The sequence below is a fragment of the Orycteropus afer genome, unplaced genomic scaffold (genome assembly GCF_000298275.1).
Source record: "Orycteropus afer afer isolate SDZICR_OR568_19922 unplaced genomic scaffold, OryAfe1.0 scaffold00188, whole genome shotgun sequence".
Classification (NCBI taxonomy): domain Eukaryota; kingdom Metazoa; phylum Chordata; class Mammalia; order Tubulidentata; family Orycteropodidae; genus Orycteropus; species Orycteropus afer.
The window spans coordinates 1,859,289-1,881,732 of NW_006921775.1; positions in this window are offsets into that span (position 1 = coordinate 1,859,289).

Here is a 22,444-nt window from a genome sequence, read left to right on the forward strand (position 1 = left end):
CCAGTGCCTCCACAGTGCACTCTAAACTCCAGGTTCTCTGGTCAGAGCACTAATCTCACTGGACAGCCACTGTCTGTTATTTGGCATTTTTTTTCCTAGACTGTGAGATCCTTGAGGGAAAGGTCCCTGTAATATTTATCTTTGTATCTCCAGGCCTGTCCCAGGGTCTAGAAACAGAAGACACTCAGTGGTTATTTACTCAGAGAATGAATGGTGGCTATAAAACCCCTACTATGTGACAGGCACTCTACTTATAATCCTTAATTTTCACAGTAATCTTGAGAGAAAGTTCCAATTTTGCCCATTTCACAGATGAGATCACTAGGGTTCAGAGAATTAAATAAGTTGCCAAAAGTCTCAGAGCTTGCAGGTGACTGAGATGAGATTCATACCCAGGTAGTCTGACTCCAGAACCCATGCTGGTCCCCAGAACAAATGGGATAAATGGTCTATAAAGGAAGAAACAGGAAACAGAAGACTGCAAAGCCTCCCCTCTTAGATTTGGAGTAATATCTGACTGAGGAGGAATCCTTGGGTAGTACAAATGGTTAATGTGCTTCACTGCTAACCAAAAGGTTGGAGGTTCGTTACCCAGAGGAACCTCAGAAGAAAGGCCTGGGGGTCTACTTCCAAAAAATCAGCCATAGAGAACCCCACGGAGCACAGTTCTATTCTGGCACACATGGGGTTGCCATCAGTTGGAATCAACTTGATGGCAACTAGTTTTGGTTCTGACCAAGGGAGGCTGTAGCAGGTGACCTGTGTTCCCTGTGTGAAAAGCAATTCCCAGACCCTCTTCACTCTCTCTAATCACAAACTCGTAGGGTGCTGTATCACCACCTCTACAGGTAGCTCTCCAGTTTCTTCACACTCCTTGAGCTAGTCTTTCAAGTTTCTTAGTCTTCATATTCTTTCAGGCTTGTCCTTTTCTCTCTAACTCCTAATGCTGAGAGTCCTTGGAGAGCTCTCCTGGGCCTTTTTCTCATTGCTGTGCTCTCTCTGGGTGATCTCATCCTAGCTGTGGCTTCAGTTACTGTCTATCTGCTGATGACTCCCAAATCCACATGTCCAGTCCAGACTTGCCCTCTGAGCTTCTGAACCTCACTGATTTCCACCTGGGTGTCCAACACATATCTTACCCCAACACTTCTAAAAATGCTTTCACCATTTCTTCCCTACCCTAGACACAGGGACTGTCTGAGATACGCAGCTGCCCAAGTCCCAAAGCTTAGGTTCAACCTCCACAATCTCTTATCTTTACTTCACATCTAATTTCTCCTTAGCTAACCACCAAATTCTGGTGCCATGCAAATCTGAACCACCCTCGTTTGCCCTCTGGACCACTCAGTAACTTTCCAACTGATTCCATGACCTTTAGTCTCCACTCACAACTCTATTCCATCCTTTCTCTAAAGAGTAGTCAGGAAAATCTTTTAAATCATATATCTGAGCATATCACACCCTGCTTAAAACTGGGCTCATAGAGAGAGTTCAGATCCTCAATGTGACTCCTAAAGTCCTCCAGGATCTTGTCTCCACCAACCTCATCAATCTCTGCATTCCCCCTATCCCCAACATACTGGGCTCCTGGCCACAAAGCTTTTTAAGTTCCTGAAGTGATCATGGGCATCTGGACATGTTGTCCCCCATGTTGAAATACTTCTCCTTCACCTCTGCACCTGCATAATTGTCATTAAGCCTCAGGACCCAAACTGGATGTGTTCTCCTGGAAGTCATCCCTGATCCTGCAAGCTCAGCCAAGGCTCCTTCTGTGGGCCTCCCTGAGCCTCCCTCTCTTGCAGTGGCCTCCATGACTGGATTGTGGGCTCTGCAGGAACAGGGGTGAGGTCTGATGCATCAGTGGACCCAGTGCTTAGACCAAGGCCCAGCACAAGAAGGATCCACGAATGTCCATCAATCAGGAATGAATTCAGGTGTGAATTGGGAGGAAAACATGGCTTCTTTCCTGTACACCATGGCTTTAGCAAAATGACTTCACAGTCCCTACATCCCACCCACCCCAAGTCCTCTGTTATCCAACTCAGCCTGTTCTGGGCAGAAATCACTCCTTGAATGCATCACCTACAACCCACAATGATCACCTCTACTTTGAGACCTTTCCAGGACATCAGCTCTCAAAAGGTCTGATTTCAAGTCCATGGGAGAACCCTTCATACAGTTCCTCCCCCACCCTCACCTGAGGCCTCACATTCTTTTCTTAGGCAAGAAAGGACATGTTGTTATTGCTATGTTGTTAGGTGCTGTTGAGTCAGCTCCAAATTAGAGCAACCCCACACACAAAAGAACGAAACACTGTCCAGTCCTGTGCCTGCCTCAAAATCCTTGCTATACATGAGCCCATGATTGCAGCCACTGTGTAAGCCCATCTCATTGAGGGCCTTCCCCTTTTTCACTGACCCTCCACTTTACCAAGGAGCTCTAGTAGCATAGTGCCTAAGGCACTTGACTGTTAACCAGAAGGCTGGTGGTGCAGACCTACCAGCCACTCTTCGGAAAGAAGGTTGGGCAATCTACTTCTGTAGTGATACTGCCTCGGAAACCCAAGGAGGGGTCGCTATGAGTCGGGTCTGACTCGACGGCACATAACAACAACAACGACCACTTTACCAAGCATGATATCTTTCTCTAGGAAATGGTCCCTTCTGACAACATGACCAAAGTAGGTGAGAAGGGCTGGCCATTCTCACTTCCAAGGAGCATTCTAGCTTCACTTCTTCCAGGACAGATTTGTTTGTTCTTCTGGCGGTCCATGGTACTTTCAGCATTCTTCACCAACACCACAACTCAAAAACATCAACTTTTCTTCAGTCTTCCTTATACATTGTTCAGCTTTCACATGCATATGAGGTGATTGAACATACCATGGCTTGGGTTAGGCACACCTTAGTATTCAAAGAGACATCTTTGCTCTTCAGCACTTTAAAGAGGTCTTTTGCAGTAAATTTGCCCAGTGCAATACATCATCTGATTTCCTGACTACTATTGCCATTGGTGGTGATTATGGAACCAAGTAATATGAAATCTTTGACAACTTCAATCTTTTCTTCATTTATGGTGATGTTGCTTATTGGACCAGTTGTGAGGATTTTCATTTTCTTTATGTTGAGATGTAATCCATACTGCATGCAGACCGTAGTCTTCAATCTTCGACAGTAAGTGCTTCAAGTCATCTTCACTTTCAGCAAGCAAAGTTGTGTCATCTGCATATCACAAATTGTTAATGAGTCTTCTTCCTCCAATCCTGATGCCGCACTCTTCTTCATATAATCCAGCTTTTGAGATTATTTGCTCAGCATACAGATTAAATATGTATGGTGAAAGGATTCATCCCTAACACACTCCCTTCCTGATTTTACACCATGCAGTATTCCCTTGTTCTGTTTGAACAACATCCTCCTGGTCTGTGTACAGGTTACTCATGAGCACAATTAAGTGTTCTGGAATTCCCACTCTTCTCAATGTTATCCATAATTTGTTATGATCCACACAGTCGAACACTTTTGCATAGTCAATAAAACACAAGTGAACATCTTTCTGGTATCCTTTCAGCCAAGATCCGTCTGACATCAGCAATGATGTCCCTCATTCCATGTCCTCTTCTGAAACCGGCTTACATTTCTGGAAGTCCTCTGTCAATATACTGCTGCAACCATTTATTCCTCACAGGGAAGAAGTAGGAGAAATGTTACTCTGTGAGGAGTGTAACCAATGCCACAAAACAAAATGTGTATGAACTGTTGAATGTAAAATGAATCTACTTTGTAAAATTTCACCCAAATCACAATGAAAAGTTTTTTTTCTTTTTTTTTAAAAAAAAAGGTCGGGTCCTGGTATTGTCTTATAATCACCTTATGGTTATGACTGAGGGCCCAGAACCAATCCTGTAACCCTTTTTAATCCTAAAAAAAAAAAAAAAAAAAAATGCTTTCTTAAGGCATAAGAAGTTTTACTGGCAAGTTAAAGGTGAATATTAGATGCTAAATCCTTTGAAGAGGAGTACATTTAGGTTCAATGCACACTAAAGTGAAAATGACCAGCATCATACCCTTACCCGGGGCAGGTGTGGACAGATGGGACAGGGCCAGCAGCAGGGGTTCCCTGGGTGCATAAAGGTGGTAAGAAGCCATGAGATAGGAAAGGATCTTTGCCAGGCTGCCTGGCCTATAGCACGCAGTAGCGTTCTCCTTGCATCATCCACTAATATGTGTGTGGTGGTGCCTCTGGCGGAAGCTCTGGTAGCATAGTGCTTAAGGCATTTGACTGCTAACCAGAAGGGTGGCGGTATCTACTTCCACAGCGATACTGCCTCAGAAACCCAAGGAGGGATCACTATGGGTCAGATCCAACTCCATGGCAGTAAGTTTGGTTTGGGTTTGGCTGCCTCTGGCAGGACTCTTACAAGCAGAACAGATACTTTATTCTCTTGTGGGCTTCACGACCTCAGCAAGCAGCTGGGTACATGGTTGGTGCCCAATAAGTGCTTGTAGCTGGGTTGCTGCCCCAGAGCTTGGGTTACCAGTTGCTCCTGATAGGAGACCCCTAGCAGCCTCCCTCCCCAGGGGGTAGGAATCCTTCCAGGTTTCCCTAGCTGCTCTTTGAGCTCCTTTCCCATGACTTCCTGACCTTCCGGCAGCAGAGCTAATAATCTAATAGAACGGCTCCCCAGGCAGTGTGTGCATGGGGTGGGGTGGGGGGTAGCCTGGCAATGCTTCCAAAGTCCCAGCTCCTTTCTAGAGCAGAATAGAATCCCTCTCAGGGCCTAGAGACCATGGAGTTGTAAAGTTATCAGAGATGGCACAAGGCATCTTCTTTTCCACCCCCGCCAACCATTGGTGCTTTACATTCATTTAGCACTTGAGCTGGGGAGACAGTCTATTTTCTTTAAACAGTCAAAAATCTTTGCTCTTATTGAGAAAATACTTTAGGTTTCTTTTCTTTTCTTTTTGTGGGGGTGAGGAGACAGCAATAAACAAAAAAATAAAGTTAAAATGCCACTCCTCAGAAGGAAGGTTGGGCAATCCTACTTCTGTAGTGATACTGCCTCAGAAACCCAAGGAGGGGTCGCTATGAGTCAGGGCCAACTCGACGGCACATAACAACAACAATATGAAATGTGTAAAGGAGAGTTGAAGCTTTAAAGAGAGTGGCCATGGAAGTCCTCACTGAGAAAGTAATTATTGGGTAAGAGGAAGTGGGGAAATGAGACATGTGGATGTTTGGGTAAGAGCACTGAAGAGGGAACAGCCAGTGCAAAGGCCCTGAGGTAGAGCATTAAGAAGTTTGGCTAGGCTGGAGTGCAGTGAGTGAAGCGGAGAGAAGTAGGAGATTGGGTCAGGGAGATGGAAGTCAGTGAAGGGAAGGGTGGCAGGCCATGCAGGGCCTGTGGGTCCCACTGAGGATTTTGTTTTTATGTTGGGTGAAATCAGAAGCTATTGGAGGGATGTGAGCAGTGGAGTGACATGACATTATTTATATTTTTATCTTGACCCCATATTGAGAATAGATTTAGGGGCTCAGGGGAAAGAAGGAGACTTGTAAGGAAGCCACTCATGCAAGAGAAGATGGTAGCCTGGGCCATAAGGCTACAGGTGGTGAAAATATGGAAAATAGGATTTGATGACAGACCAGATGTGAGGGGTGGGAGAGGGAAAGATGAAGAAGAAAGAGAATTGGAAAAGTGGAGTTGACATTAACCAGAGAGAGAAAGACTGTGGCAGACACAGGTTTTTGGGAAAAAACCAGGATTTTAGTTTTGGAAATGTTAAGTTTGAGGCACCCATCAGACATCCATGGGGAGGTATCAAATGGGAGTTGGAGATAGGTCTGGAATTCAGAGAATAGGTCCTGGTGGGCCATGGAGCAGGCTGTTGTTGTTGTTGTTATGTGTCATCAAGTCAGACTTGACTCATAGCAACCCCTCCTCAGGTTTCCGAGGCAGTATCACTACGGAAGTAGATTGCCCCATCTTCCTTCCGAGGAGTGGCTGGTGGGTTTGAACCGCCAATGGAGCAGGCTAGGAGGTCCCTACATTGCTTTGTGACTTTAGGCCAATCCCTTCTCTTTCTTTATGGGCAAAATAAGGTATCTGGATTAGATGCTCTTTAAAAATAAGGTGATCTGCTTCTGTCAAGATTACAGCCTAGAAGACTCTATGGGGGCAGTTCTATTCTGCCTCTTAGGGTTGCTCTGAGTCAAAAATGACTGGATGGCACACACCAACAAAGCAGCATGCTAGCTCTGGTGTTCTCGGATTCTAACTGGAGAACAATGGAGGTAGGAGCTCTAGGACACCCCTGCCTCCCCTGCAGACCCTGCTCCCCTCCCTAGATTATTTCCTCTTGGGATCACTTCCCTCACTGGATTGCCCAGCAATGGAGACACAGAGTTAGATCTTGGAGAACATTGTCTTAGGGAAGGAGCATAGCCAGCCTTGCTTCATCCAGCCTCTCTCGTGGGCACTTTGGTTCCTTCTGCAGGACAACATGAATGCCTGTGAGTAAAATGAGGCTGCTGTGCAGTGGAGTGGTTCTGAATGCAGGCTAAACCTCACCTTAAATTCTAGCCACTCTTAGCTCCTGACCTTCACTTGCAACCAAAGAGAATATGAAAGAATTCTTCCAAAACCAGTGACTATAATTTTATTTATTTTCCCAATAAGTAAATAATAGCTAACAACTTTGAGCAGTAACTGTGTTCTAGGCATTGTGCCAAGTGTTTGGGCTGCCTTACCTTATTTTAACACTTGCAACAGTGCTATGAGGTATATGTCCCTCTTCTCATTTTAACATCTTGGAAACTGAGGCTCAGAGAGGTTAATTAACCTGTCTCAAGCTACACAGCAGAAAAGTGTTAGATTTGAGCTTTGTTGCAGAAATATACTCAATCCAAAATAACTTAATAAAAGTACATGGAGAAATTGGGAATTGGGGCTAATAAGAAATCAAGATAGGAAAAGAAAGTAAGATCAGGGGTCAGGAGAGTACTAGAGGTAAGAGGAATATTGATTCTGAGTTTCCTAGCAGCCAAGGCAAAGAGAAAATATGATCAATTTGGGGTTCATAATATTCATAGTATTAAAAACTCACAGTTTAGAAGAAACTCAAGTGTTCTTGGTGCTGAGTGGACTGTCAGAAAGAGGTCAGCGATGATGTGATGAATGATGCCCTTGACAGCAACGTCCTTCAACAGCGATAATGAGACATTTTATGAGGAGGCTCTCACAGTGCCCTTTGATGTAGGTTAAAGCTCAGTTTAGTAAAAGCAACAGCAGGGAAGAATAAACAGGGGAGCCAGAATCAGAGCCTTGGGACTGGGCTGCCTGTGCTAGAAGGCATTTGTGTGCATTTCATAATCTCAGGCACAAGCAGCACATGGAGAGACCCCTGCTAGAGATGCTGGAGACCCAAGCACTGCTGGAATGCACATGTGTGTGTGTTTCTTTATTGCTCTCACAACTCTTGGAACCTCCAAAATGTCAGTCCACCCTCCCTTTTAGGGCTAGGCTAACATCATTCCCTGGGGACTAATATTGCTGTGGAAACCCTGGGCTGTGTTCCTTCATTTTGTGCAAGGGCCAAAGATTCCTGTTCTGGTTCAAGTCCATTGTAAGTCCCAAGGTCGGCAGAGCATGGCAGGCTGTTGAACAATGACCCAACTATATGCAGGGTTCAAGTGTGCCATAAGCCAGAGACCATTCCTCAAGGCTTCTCCTTACATACAGGAAGCAGTCCATATCACTAAGGTAGCTACTCAGCTGCTTACAGTACATTCCACCATGGAGCTGATTACCAGTTTCATCATGGGGAATACTACATCCAGCTACCCAGGCACTCAACCAGGCCCAGCCAAGTTGACACACAAACTTAACCATCACAATCCCCAATCCAGACTCCTTCCCCAGTCTTGCCCACTGGACATCTGTGAGTCCTGCCACTCTAGGACATCTGTACCTGCTGCTGACTCTCAGACATCTTCTCCAGGAGAACCAGCAAGCCTGGGAGCACTGCCCCAAAAAGCTCTTGGCTAGGAGACAGGCAGTACATGGCCTTGACCTTCTAAAGCACAGGAGGGAAATAGAGCCAGGTGCCCCTGCACAGAGTATTGCTCCATAAATATTTGTGGAAGGAAGGAGGCAACACAAAGACTTATACCATCAGTTTCCTTTATTATGGGAACTCTCTGAGGTGTGCTTCTAACCTTCCTCCTTTGTGCTCACAGCTCAGAGCAGGTGCACAGCCCCTGGAAGGTAAGCTAGTGCCTTGGAAGTGGAGTTGTCTTCTAATTTGGGGACAAGAGTACCATACCTCTGGGTCTATGGAGTAAGTAGATCTGACTTTGAATGTCACTCCAGATGTTGGGTGAGGAGCTGTGGCTGTAACATCCTGCTTCTCTGGGTCTTTAATTCCTTTTCTAAAAAGTAGGCTACCCACTGCTATCGAGTCAATTCTGACCCGTAGCAACTCCCATAGGGTTTTGAAGGCTGTAAATCTTTATGAAAGTAGATTGCCTCATCTTTCTCCCATGGAGCAGCTGTGGGTTTGAACCACTGACCTTCTGGTTAGCAGCCAAACGCCTTACCCACTACTCTAACAGGGGCTGTTGTGGGGATTAAATAAAGCATGTGAGACACTAATCCCCTGCGTGACACAGTAGAAACTTAATAAAAGATCCTTTTTCCTAGGGGAGAAAAGGTTAAATTCTGCCTCTGTCATTACAAATTGACCTGGAGACCTCTACAAGCCTCAGTTTCCACATGTGTAAAATGAGAATAATAATACTTCCATTGCAGGACCATTGGGAGAACTGAAAGAAGTTATGCATCTAGTCTCTACCATATTGCCTAGCACATAGTAGGTGTTCAGTAATGACAGTTATGGTTGTTATTATTATCAGGGGCCAAACTATGTCCCATGGTGATGGAAGTCCAGAGAAAAGACAGGCAACTGAAGGCCAAGGTCAGTCACAAAGCACATCCTGCAAGAGATGGCACTGATCCTCAGCCAGATGAAGTTAGGATTATGTGGGTCTCAAGGGAGAGAGCTACATCCCAGAGCACCGCCTGAAGTGAGCAAGGTCAGGGGGGCAGAGGTATGTATGGAGAGTAAGGTACCAACCTGAAAATTAAAGGAGAATTTTGGAAGAGCAGCAAGAAAAAAAGTCATTCTGGTGACCAGTGGAAGGTTATGTAGGACCCTGAAAGGGCAGCAGAGGAGAAGCAGGTGCTACTTAGTTAAAGCAAAAATTAACCCCATTTTACAGGTGTCAAAACTGAGGACCAGAGAGGATAGAAGAAACAGCTTGCTCAGAACACATGAAGATACTGGCAATGGAATACAAGTCTCTTGAGGACTGGTCTAGTACTCTAGGTTTGTGCTTTCTAGAATCTTTAATTAGGGGGTTGGTGAGAGAGGGGAGAGAGAGAGGAGAAGGAGGGAGGGAGGGAGAGGGAGAGAGAGAGAGAGAGAGAAGAGAGGAGCCTAGCAGTGAAGAGCACTGGGAATAGCTGAGAGAAATGAGGGGTGCGGGGGCCATTTGGGAAAAAACATAGATGAGACTGAGTCTCTCTTCGGCTGTTACAGAGATTAATGGCTACAGACAAGGGCCCTCACGCATCAATAGGGAAAGGATTTCAAAGACCCTTAAAAATCATTGGGAAACTTTGTTAAAAGAAACCGCTTGCAAAGCAGCCAGAGGCCCGCCAAACGCACTGGCGAATAGCTCACCAGGCGATGCTTGTAATCTAATTGCCCATGAGCAAGAGTTTAAAACAATATTTACGATGTGGAAAAATAGCCCATGATTTGATTTGTACAGAAGAAACACGCCTAATGAGTAAATTAGATTTTGATCTTGCTGGCTTGGGTCCTGTGGGTGGAGACTGGGCCTTTGGAGGGGCAAGGCCCTCCTGCCCACCCATGTCCTTCACCAGCCCTCGCCCTCCAGAGTGATGCTGGTGACACCTCTGTGCGCTGGCATGATGTCTGAGGCAGCACCATCTCCCTGATGTCCGTGCAGTCCCTGACTGGCCACAGCAGCCAGGAAAACCCACACCACCCCCTTTTTGGGAACTGCCAGTCGTATGGAGTCTCTGGTGGCAGAGATTAAGTGCTGGACTACTAATTGAAAGGTTGGTGATTGGAACCCACAAGAGACATCTTGGGAGAAAGACTTGGTGATCTGTTTCTGAAGGATCACAGCCATGAAAACTCTATAGAACAGTTATACTCGGACACACACGGGGTCACCGTGAGTCAAATCCTCTCCATTTTTTTTTTTTTTTTTAATCAATCCTTTAATCCCTACCTCCACCTCTAGGAAGATTTCTCAACTGCTCCACTCCTCCTCCCCCCTTTATCATTTCCAATAGTCCTGAGAGTCTGTGACACACAGTTTGGTTTTGATGAGGTAGAGCTTGGCTCTTAATTGCACGTTCGCTCTCTTGGATTATTTTGCGTAATGTATTTTCTCCTTAAGGCTTTTAGATGTTCCCTTGCTGTCCGGTCTTATTATTACTCTTCTTGACTTATTTAATGGAGAATCTCTGGTGAGCATTAATTGCTTCTGCCTGGCCAGGGTTCATTCCAGTTTTCGTAGAAAGAGAACCCTGATGTCATTTAGGGAAATTGCCCTCCCCCAATCTCAGTCCTTATGGTCTAGGCAGGGCGGATCATACTTCTCCCAGTCCTCCACCTCTAGGGGTGGGTACATGACCCAGACCTGTCCAATTAGAACACCATTCTCTTGGACACTGTGATTGGTTCAAGGATGGGCACATGGCCTGTGCCAGGCCAATGAGAGATCTCCTTGAGGCCATTGCTCAAGCTATGAGTAGAGAGGAACATTCTTTATTCTGAAATTGCTAAACTGATAGAATCAAAGCCTGCAGCTGGTGGTGGCCATCTGGTTACTTGGGGGCCAGTGGCAGGTGGGGGGGGGGGACTAGCCTGAAAGTGAAGCCAATACATGGAAAATAAGGCTGAGGATTGTAGATAGATCGCTAGCACCGTGGCAAAGCATCTCAATCCAGCGGTGTGTGATTGGTTCATGCATAGCTTTAGTATAGTGTCCCCTCCAGCACCCGCTTTATTTGTTTCAGCCAGCTTAACTTGTGTTTTAGTCTTTTATACTAAGACCAACAACTAGTTATGCACAGGACAAGTCCTCAGGAGTAATGAGTAAGATCTGCTAGAACTGAATGAAAGTTGATACTGTTAGCTGCCATCAGGATGGCTACAGACTTACGGACACCCCATGTGTAGTAGAATGAAAGCTACCCTGTCCTGTGCCGTCCCTCTGACCAGCTGTGGGTCTGACTGTTGTCTCCACAGGGTTTTCATTGGCTGATTTTTGGAAGTAGATTGCCAGGCCTTTTTTCGTAGTCTGTCTTTGTCTGGAAGCTCTGCTGAAACCTGCCAAGCATCACAGCAACATGCAAACCTCCACTGACAGAAGGCTGTGCGTGAGGTGCCTTGGATGAGAATTGAACATAAGCCTCCTGTATAGAAGGTGAGAATTTTACCACTAAGTCACCAACGCCTCATGATGTTTGTTGTTAGATTTGACTCATAGTGACTCTGCACAACAGAACCAAACACTGCCTGGTTCTGTGCCATCTTCACAGTCGTTGCTATGTTTGAACCCATTGTTTCAGCCACCATGTCAATCCATCTCATTGAGGTTCTTCCTCTTTTTCATTGGCCCTCTACTTTACCAAGCATAATGTCCTTCTCCAGGGACTGATCCCTTCTGATAACATGGCCAAGTAGTTGAGACAAAGTCTTACTATTCTCACTTGTAAGGAGCATATTGGCTGTACTTCTTCCAAGACAGATTTATTCATTCTTCCAGCAGTCCATGGTATATTCAGTATTCTTTGCCAATGCCATAAACCAAATGTGCCAATTCTTTAGTCTTCCTTAGCCATTGTCCAGATTTCCATTGAGTATGAAGGGATTGTAAGTACCATGGCTTGGGTCAGATGCACCTTAAGTTCTCAAAGTGATACCTTTGCTTTTTAACACTTTAAAGAGGTCTCTTACAGCACATTTGCCCAGTGCAATATGTCATTTGATTTCTTGGCTGCTGCTTCCATGAGCATTGATTGTGGTATTTAGATACCATCAAAATCATAAAGTTATTTCAGGACATAATTTAGGCATCTGTAGCTGAAGTCAATTTGCCATACTTTTCCTGAATGCTGGCTCTGTATTGGCTCCTCCTGTAGGTGCTTAGGACAGACAGCAGAGTCAAAGCCAACCCTAGTTCACAGAGACACAACCCTACAGGGGAGATAAGAGGAGGACTAACTAACTGCAGCCCAAGACTGGGAGAAAGAAGTGGGATTGTGTGGTATGGTACATTGCTTCAACCATGGGGCTGTGGGAGCCCTTGATGGTGGAACAGGCATCATAGATGAGTTAGGAAGGTGTGCAGGACTTCATATGGGAGATGAGAAGGAGGCCCAGGGGAGGGCGATAGAAATCAGCAGCGGCATCGGGACTGTCGGGGTGAGTAGACTTGAGATCCCTTGTCTGGACCTCTGGAAGGAGTCCCAAAAGCTGCTGTTTGGTGCCTGTTGCAGGACTTCTGGCAGTCTTTCTTCCTGACCACCCCATGGAAGCCCCTCAGCTGGGAGATGAATCAGAAGAGTGCAGTGGTGGTCTGGGGGGCATGTGTGGGCATTTGGAGCCAGCCAGAATAATGGTGGGGCTTCCCAACTGTATGGTCAGGCAGGGACACAGGATGTGGGTTCTCATGTGCTCGAGCCAGTCAGATTGGCCATGGCACTTATTATCCACAGTTTTCGTGGCATCAGCAACAACACTTATGATTATGACATCTGCCAGGCACTTCCATGTAGCAGGCACTGTGCCGGGGGCGTTACATTCAACCCTTTGTGTCCTCATTTCTTAAAAGTGAATAATCTTGTCTTGCCTCTCACTTTACTGATGGTGCTATTAAAGGCTTACAGCCCTGAATCCAGTGCAGGGCAGGCTCACCCTGGGGAGAAGATCTGCTTGGCAACTATGGTAGTGGCTTCATATAAAGTAAATAATGCTGAATGTGACTGGTTCACTCCCCAAAACCCATCAAACACAATGCCATCCAGTTGATTCTGCCTCATAGCAACCCTACAGGACAGAGTAGAACTGCTCCATAGGGTTTCCAAGGCTATAAATCTTTACAGAAGTAGACTGCTACATCTTTCTCCTGTGGAGTGGCTGGTGGGTTTGAACTACTGACCATTTGGTTAGCAGTCCAATGCACCACAAATGTCTACTACTTAGTAAGCCTGCCTCTCTCTGTAGGCACTGAGATGCTAAGTCCATAGCGTGGCATACACTGCAATAGTGGAAGTATGACCAGGTACAGAAATACACATTGGAAAGAGTAGGATTAATCCTCACCAATTAAGAGTACAGAGATGTTGATAATCAGGCAAGGATTAGAGGATGGGAATAAGAACTTGTCTTCAGCAAGTTTGTCATGCAGTACAATTCTAATGGTACAAAACCAAAACTCAATGCCGTGGAGTCGGATCCGACTCATAGTGACCCCTCCTTGGGTTTCTGAGGTGGTATCACTACGGAAGTAGATTGCCCAACCTCCCTTCCAAGGAGTGGCTGGTGGATTTGAACCACCAGCCTTCTGGTTAGCAGTCAAATGCCTTAGGCACTACACCACCAAGATGACTCACATAGTAATCTGAGAAGTAGAAACCATCACCCCATTTTACAGAGGAAGCAGTTGAGGCTAATATGCTAAAGTAATTTGTTAAGGCAAGCACAGAAGAGCCAGAATTTACACCTTGGCTGGGTAATACTAGAGATTGGGCTGTTTTCTCTATAACTTTCTGCCTTTTAAGTATCTATGGCTTCTATCACCTGATCAAGGGATCTGCATTAGAATAGAGCCTCCCACCTGTTTTGCTGGGCTGAACACCTTCTAGTCCTCAGTCACTGCTGAGTATCACAGTGCTGGGAGGGATGCAGAGACACTCCCATCTACCCACCCTGACTTTATAGGTAGAACTGCCTGGGGAGAGACAGGCTCCCCCCTCTCCGGGTTGGCTCTCCACATTGTCCCACTTCTGTGATTGTGGGGATGACTGCCAGACTTCAAAGGCAGTAGAGCACTGTCTCTCCACTCCCCAGCCCATGAGAAAGCGCCTAAATCCCAGAACAAAGGCCCTTCCAGACTGTATCACCTGCTCTGCACTTAGCACGGGGCTTAATTAAAGGAAACAGAGTTTCTTGGAGTGAGAGCGAGGAGTGAGTGAGAAAGTCGATAACACTAAAGACGCCGCCATTAATAAAGCCAGACTTGCTGCTAATATCCCACTTGAATTCAAAACAGGACAAATAATTGGAAATCTGAGCAGGGTGAATGAGGGGGCCAGTGAGATGGATGACAGAGGTCTAGCAGCTGTGAGAGACCTTCTGTACAGGGGAACATGGCTGGGACAAAAGCTCCTGGAGTGAGTCAGTCACTCCTGGGTCAGTATCATTCACTCAGCTGACAGCCACGGGCTGATTCCTGGACAGTGGCAATAGTTGACACTCAGTAGCACTTGAAATGTGCCAGGTGCTATTCTCAGTGCTTTACAAATATTAATTCATTTAATTCTTTTAAATAAAAGAACACATGTTTTTTCTCTACACACATGCACACACATACACACACACATATATGCACCCACATAATATGAAGTAATATTATCCTCATTTTACAGATGAAGAAATTGAAGCACAGAGGGGTTAAGTAATTTCCCTAGGATCCCTACCTTGCAAATGGCTGAGCTGGGGTCATGGACCTGCATGCTATGGCCTCAAATTATATGGGCCTAAACATAGACACACTGCCTCACCTGAGTAAGCTGGCCTTGGTCCTGGATAGGTGGACAGTTAGGGGCAGACACTATTATTCATGCAGTTAGTAAACATTTGTCAGGAATTTAACAGTGATAGTAATAACTACTCTCTATGGTTCCTATGTACTAGACACTTAGTGCTTAACATACATTATCTTCTTTCATTCTCCCAATAACCTAAGAGGTGGGTACGTTTATTGTCCCTGTTTTATGGAGAGGGAGACTGAGTCTCAGAGAAACTAGTTAGTAACAGAGCCAGGATTCAAACCTACATCTTTTAATTCAAAGCACAGTCCCTAAACCACTATTGCTACTCAATGCTTATTCTCAAAGGCTTCTCCTATAGAGCCTGAGCAGGTATACTCACAGGCAATTATGATACTGGCTGATGAGAGCTGCACCCACCTAGATAAGAGCATCCCTGGAGAATGCAGGAACCAGGTGTGGCCCACTGAGTACCAGCCATTTATGGTCTCATAGCTATAACTTCAGGACACTGCTCCATCTTCCCAACCCCTTCTCTTCCCTGTCTCTAATCCTGCCTGGTCTCTTTATCTGTTCATCCCCAGCAGTCATAAATCTGAGACTATTCTGGGAATTCTGTGCCATTCTGAACCCTGTGGGTAGGGTTAGGGGTGCCTTCTGCACAGAGTCCTGGCTCTACATTGGCAGGAGACAGCATCTGCACCTATTCAGGTGGAGTGAAAAGGGCATAGAGATTGGAATCAGACTGACCTGGGTTTGATTCCTGATTTCTCAACCACAGTTTCCCTATCTGTGAAATGGGCCCAATAGCCTAGAGAAGAGGTGGAGGAGGCTGACTGTATGGGGGCCCAATAAAACCTGAGCTATTCTCCCTTTGGAGAGGGGTGGGAGAGAAGGGAGAGGGTGAAAAACAGTGAGCTCTGGAGAGCTTAGACAGCTGAGCAAGGACACCTTTCTCCAGCCCATTATGCTGAAATGAAGGGCCCTTAGAACTGGAGGTGAGCATATTTAGGACAAATGAGAGGAGGTGTGAGGACTAGGGAGGAGACTTAGGGTCTCACTGCTCTGAAAGTGCTGAAGCCTATCAATGTCAGCTGATCCAAGAGATGTGAGTCACCTCAGGCACCAGGCCAAAAGGTGGTTGAGATGGGTCAGGCCATGGCTTTGTCTTTAGGCTTATCATCCTGGAGCACTCCAAGGCCAGCCATTTCCCAAGCAATAGCTTGGAGGGCCTCCCTCACCTGTGACACTGTCTCCTGAGTCCCACTAGTTCTAGAGAAAGACTCCGTGCTCACATGCAGTCATCATCTGAAACATGCTCATCTCACCTGCACAGAGATGCTGGCAGGACTGCTTTGGCTTCTTTTGGTGGATCAAGGGCAGAGACAGGTGAGAGGAGAGTGAAGGAGGTGTGTGGAGGAGGGGTCAATGCACACATTGAAGGCTCTGAAGACTGCTGCCCTAGAGAGTTCTCCCCCAGTGTGATGCTAAATCTAAGAACTTTGACCTCTGAATAGCCCAGTAGTGATGGTCAATGATGGTGACTTTGTGCTAAGGACCAGATTGGCACTACCAAACCAGAAAACCAAACTCACTGCCATCTAGTCATTCCGACCCAAAGCAACCTCTCCTTGGGTTTCTGAGGCAGTATCATTATGGAAGTAGATTGTCCAGCCTTCCTTCTGAGGAGTGGCTGGTGGGTTTGAACCTCCAACCTTCTGGTTAACAGTCAAATGCCTTAGGCACTACACATTAACCATTAAGTAGAGGGATTCAGTGATGTGCTAGCAAATATTTAACAATCTACCTTAATTTGTAGTGTCTGCTGATTTTTATGGTGTAAATATTTCCACCTAGCCAATCTCAGGAGCTCTGGTAGCATAGTGCCTAAGGCACTTTACTACTAACCAGAAGGCTGGAGGTTCAAACCCATTGGCCACTGCTCGGAAGGAAGGTTGGGCAGTCTATTTCTGTAGTGATACTGCCTTGGAAACCCAAGGAAGGGTCGCTATGAGTTGGGTCTGACTCATTGGCACATTAACAACAACAACAACACAACAGCCAATTTCAAGTACCAGCATGGCACCACTGAAAGTGAAGTTGGGGAGAGATACTAACAATTGGTTCTGATGAGCCCCTGCAAGCTGGTTCTGGCATACTGCTGGCCAGATCCACCATGAGGCTGAGGTACAGGGATTATGTACAGGGATTCTTCCAAAGCCGAAGCAACATGTTCACATGGTTGTATACTTCTATATAATTTTTAAAAGTCAAATATGCTAACGGCAATTGGTTAAAATTCCTGCCTGTATCCACTCTGACTTCCCTTCAATTTCATTTCTCTTTGTGTTAAAAAGTTTGAAATAGCCATGAGCATATTATAATTTGTTGTGATTTCTTTTCTCATTCTCAATAAATATTCACTTTGTACCTGAATTTGATTCATGATTTTATTTGATTTTTTTATTAAAGAGAGCCTCAAAAATTATATACACTTCCAGCTACAAAACCTGGACCCATGCTGGAAGTAAATTAGATTGCAATTTATCCTCTAGAAAATTTAGGTGATTGTTACTCCGTACCTTGGAGTCACATTAGTGTATGTAAATTCATCACTGGATAATTTGGTCCAGATTAGCTTCCTAAAATGCCACTTTCATTATAGTAAACTCTGCTCAAAATGGTCATGGCTTCCCTTTGATCCCTTAAACTGGTATTTAAGGGTCTCAGTAGGTTAACCCCCAGAACTTTTCTGAAAATATCTTCTTTACTCCCTATACATTCCCCAATTAAAAACTTTTACTTTGTGCCTTTGTTTACATTTTTTTCCTCAGCCGGAAGTGCCTTTTCCTTCTCCCCCTTTTGGATTTTGTCAAATGCTTTTTCTGTATTTATTAAGATGATCATGTTTTTGCCCTTTATTTTATCAATACAGGCTGTCCCTGGGTTACAAACATCCAATTGACGGACAATTTCTATTTGCCCTTTAATGCAAGCCTTCAAACTGGTTCTGTCATGGCCAATGAGACAAATCAGGAACCAACCAAAAACCAAACCCAGCCATTGAGTCTATTCCAACTCATAGAGACCCTATGGGACAGAGTAGAACTGCCCAATAGGCTTTCAAGGCTGAAATCTTTATGAAGGCAGACTGCCTCATCTTTCTTCCATGGAGTGGCTGGTGGGTTTAAACCACTGACCTTTTGGTTAGCAACCCAATGCTTTAACCACAGTGCTACCAGAGCTTCTTATGAAATACGACCTGAGTTTTCACAATTTGGGTGATTTATCACAGTTATCAGAATGGGAAAAATTACAAAACAAAGCCCTGGAACGGGAGACTTGGAAGAGGCATAGTGAACCCTTTCAAGAGCCTGATGTGTGAGTTTGAATTATTGTCAGGACTCTGGGGAGCTATGCACATTCAGAGCAATGCACTCAGCTACCGTCTTTGAGTAGGGTGCCACCTTCTTTGAGCTTCCTCAGCCATGACTGAAACAGAAAGTACTGGTTCAAAGCCCTGCTTTGAAATAGTTGAACCAGTCCCCTACACACAACAAATTCTTTGTCACAATCAGCTTTTAAGTCATTGAAAAGACTTTGAGCCAGAAATGAGATGTTACATCGAAGAGAATGTAACCAGTATCACAAAACAAAATGTATATATGAACTTTTGAATGTAAAACAAATCTGCTTTGTAAAATTTCACTCAAATTACAACAAAAAGTTAAAAAAAAAAAAAGTAAAGTAAGGTTAAATAGGAACTATATGCACCTCTTCCAAGTGACCTACACAGTCTTAAAGTCACATTTAGGAATAGATCTTGTTCATAATTGAGAGAGTTGCCTATATGGTGTGTTATATTAATTGGTTTTCAGATGTTAAGCCAACCTTGCATTCCTGGGATAAATCCCACTTGAGTGTGATGTATAATCCTTTTTATGTGTTAACTAGATTCAGTTTGCTAATATTTTGTTGAGGATCTATATTTCTAAGAGACACTGGTCTATAATTTTTTTTTTTTTGGTGGTATCTGTCTGGTTTTGATATGGGAATTCTGACTTGACAGAATGAGTTGAGATGTGTTCCCTCTTCTTCTATATTTGGAAGAGTTTGTGAAGAATTAGTATTACTTGTTCTTTAAAATGTTTTATTAGAATTCCTCAGTGAGGCCAGCAGGGTCTGAGCCTTTCTCTGTGAGAAGGATTAAGATTATTAACTCTCTTTTCTTGTTAGAAGTCTGTTCAGATTTTCTAATTCTCCTTGAGTCAGTTTTCATAGTTAGTTTCATTCTAGGATTTTTTTCATTTCATTTATATTACCTAATTTGTTAGTATACAGCTGTTTGTAGTGCTCCCTTATAAGTCTTTTTGTTTCTGTAAGGTCACTAGTGATATTTCCTCATCTTTTCTGATTTTAGTTATTTGAGTCTTCTCTCTTTTTCTCTTGATCAGTCCAGCTAAAACTTTGCTGATTTTATTGATCTTTTCAAAGAACTTACTTATGGTTTCTATACTTTTCTTATTATATTTTATTCTCTATTTTATTTATTTCCACTCTCATCTTTATTATTTCCTTTGTTCTGCTTACTTTGGATTTAGTGTGGTCTTTTTTTTTTTTTTTCCCTAGGAGAAAGTGCTGGAATAATTCTAAAAGTTATATAACAGAATATTGATGTTTTAGGATGTTGGCTAAAGCCCAGAGCTGAAAACGTAAGATGCCAGCCACATCCACACAGATTACTGAAAGGTAGCAGAAGTAGCCCAGTGACTACCCCTCCTCATCACCTACTTCTAGACTACACTTTAAAAAACAGAGATTTTAAAAGAATTCAAGAGTCTTTGGGTTTTCTCTTTTCCATTGCTCCGTGGGGAAGAGAGGAACTGCTTCCCCAAACACATTGATAGGGATTCAAAAGTGCTCAAGGGTAGGCTCTCAGAAGGTACGTCCAGCACCAGTGTCAGACAGGATATTTGCTGAGCTTTAGAACCTGTAGGCTGTCTTGCTACATATGGTCTAGGGGACAGCAGTGGGAATGATCATGGCACACATCATCTGGAATTTGGTGGTGTTTGTGAACAGGGAGATGACCACCTACTTCTTTCCAGATACTCTAAGGTAGAGGTTGGCTGGAGTGGACCCTATGGCAGAGGGAGGAGCAGGGGGTGTGGCAGTAGAGCAGCCTCCCATGAGGGTTTCTTGGGGGCCATGTGGACACCATGGAAGGACTGGGGCTCAAGCTATCTTGATGGGACCTGCCTGCTGGGGAGAGGGAACCTGGGCAATAGGAGGCTGTGAGGAGGGTGAGTTAGGGGCTACTGAGGAAGGGATTCTGAGATGTCAGTTTGTGGCTGTCATCAGAGAGCTGTACTGTTCGGTGAGGAGGCTCCTATAAGAGCCTCCAAAGAACCCATAAAAGCATTCCCCAATAGGAGGTCAGCATTTGGATCCTTAATATTTTAGAGGGTAAAACCACTAGCCATTGGTGGCCTGGAGAGAACCATAAACAGGACTTCACACTTCCTTCTCCCCACTTCTTCACATCACATCCATGGAATGCTATACCCTCCTCCCTATTATAGGTTCCTGAGTGAGGTGTCACAGGTTAGTGGTAGGAGAGGATGTATGTATGTTCACTATGGATATACACACACTCAAGTTCATGCTCACACACAAGCACACATCACACTGAATTGAATTGGAAGTGAGCTTGAAGTTTTAAATTGGATGTTGTTGTTGTTGTTATTTGCCATCGAGACGGCCCTGACTCATAGTGACCCCTCCTTGGGTTTCCGAGGCAGTATCACTACGGAAGTAGGATTGCCCAACCTTCCTTCCGAGGAGTGACTGGGACTGGCCTTTTAAATAGCTGAGACCAAAACCAAACCAAACCCATTGTCATTGAGTCAAGTCAATTCCAACTCATAACAACTGTATAGGACAGAGTAGAACTACCCCTATAGGGTTTCCAAGGCTTTATGGAAGTAGACTTCCACATCTTTCTCTCACAAAGCATCTAGTGGATTTGGACCAGTGACCTTTCTCCTAGCAGCTGAGTGCTAAACCACTGCTTCCCAGGGCTCCTTAAATAGCTGAGAAACCAAAAAAACCAGACTCACTGCCATTGAGTCAGATCCAACTCATAGCAACCCCTCCTTGGGTTTCCAAGGCTGGTATCACTACAGAAGTAGATTGCCCAAACTTCCTTCTGAGAAGTGGCTGGTGGGTTTGAACCACCAGCCTTCTGGTTAGCAGTCAAATGCCTTAGGCACTACGCCACCAGAGCTCCTTAAATAGCTGAGGGTGGAATTTAATTCCTGACTGTTGGATCCACTGAAACATTTTGCAGGGAAAAATACATCTGATAGGATTTTTGAAGATGTGAGTTAGGGAAAATTGTAGCTATACCTTGTGTGCATCCCCATCACATCAGACCCTACAATAGAAAGGGGGTTGGTGATGTTGGGTGCTGTTGAGTTGATTCTGACTCATAGCTAGCTACCCTGCAGTACAGAGGAGAACTGCCCATGGAGTTTCCTAGGCTCTCATCTTTATGGGAACAGATCTCCAGGTCTTTTCTCCCATGGAACTGCTAAGGGGTTCAAACTGCTGACCTTTCACTTAGCAGCCAGGCGCTTAACCATTGCACTGTCAGGGCTCCTTCAATGTAAAAGTAGAGTATAAATAGGATCAGCAAGAACTTTTATGAGCATGATGTGACAAAGAATATCACCCATGTGCAGACTGATTCATGTCTTTTTATGCCCCACCCCCACTGCCATTGACTTGGAAAAATGAATAGGAGATTCTCAGGTCAGCCTCCCTAGAATACAGATGGGGAAATTTAAGTCCAGAGAGGGAGGAGAGTTAGCCCACACCTGGGAATAAGGAAGTTGTGGTACCTCCCTGTTCATTCAACACAGATAACTCTAATTGTAAAAGGACTTACCTTGGGGGGAAAAACACAGGGAGAGGATGAGATGTAGACACTTTGAATTTTATTTCCATCATCAGATGTTACTCAGGGAAAATGATGGCTCCAGCCCAGACGGGGAGGTGGAACGGCCCATGCTCATGTCTGGAAGTTGTGGAAAATGCTTTATTTTAACTCTGTTCCTCCAGAATTCATATTCATCCATATGAAACTGCCAATCAATCTTCCGGCAAAGGAAAACACACACACACACCTCTGCACAAATGGCTTTGATTAGACTTAGCTGTAGGTTTAAGAAAATTTAATCATCTTAACCTGTTTAGTCTTTTTCCCTGATGAAAATCATCAGTCAGATTCCAGCATGAGCCAGTTAGAGCTGAGCTGCTGTCAGCACCGTTGTTTATGTTAATACGTTATAGGCATGAAATGGAGGAAAGTAGAATTATGAGAAAAAGTCCTGAGTGAATTAGGAGAGTGAAGGTCTGTGGCCGGCCCCCGAGGTCGACAAGCGGGGGCTCTGAAAGGGCTGTTTATTTATGAGACTCAAGATAGGACCTCCTTCGACCTGTTGGAAAGGATGTTGAGAAATTCTAAAGTATATTTCTCCCTGTGGTGTGAACTTGCTTTCAGAAGAG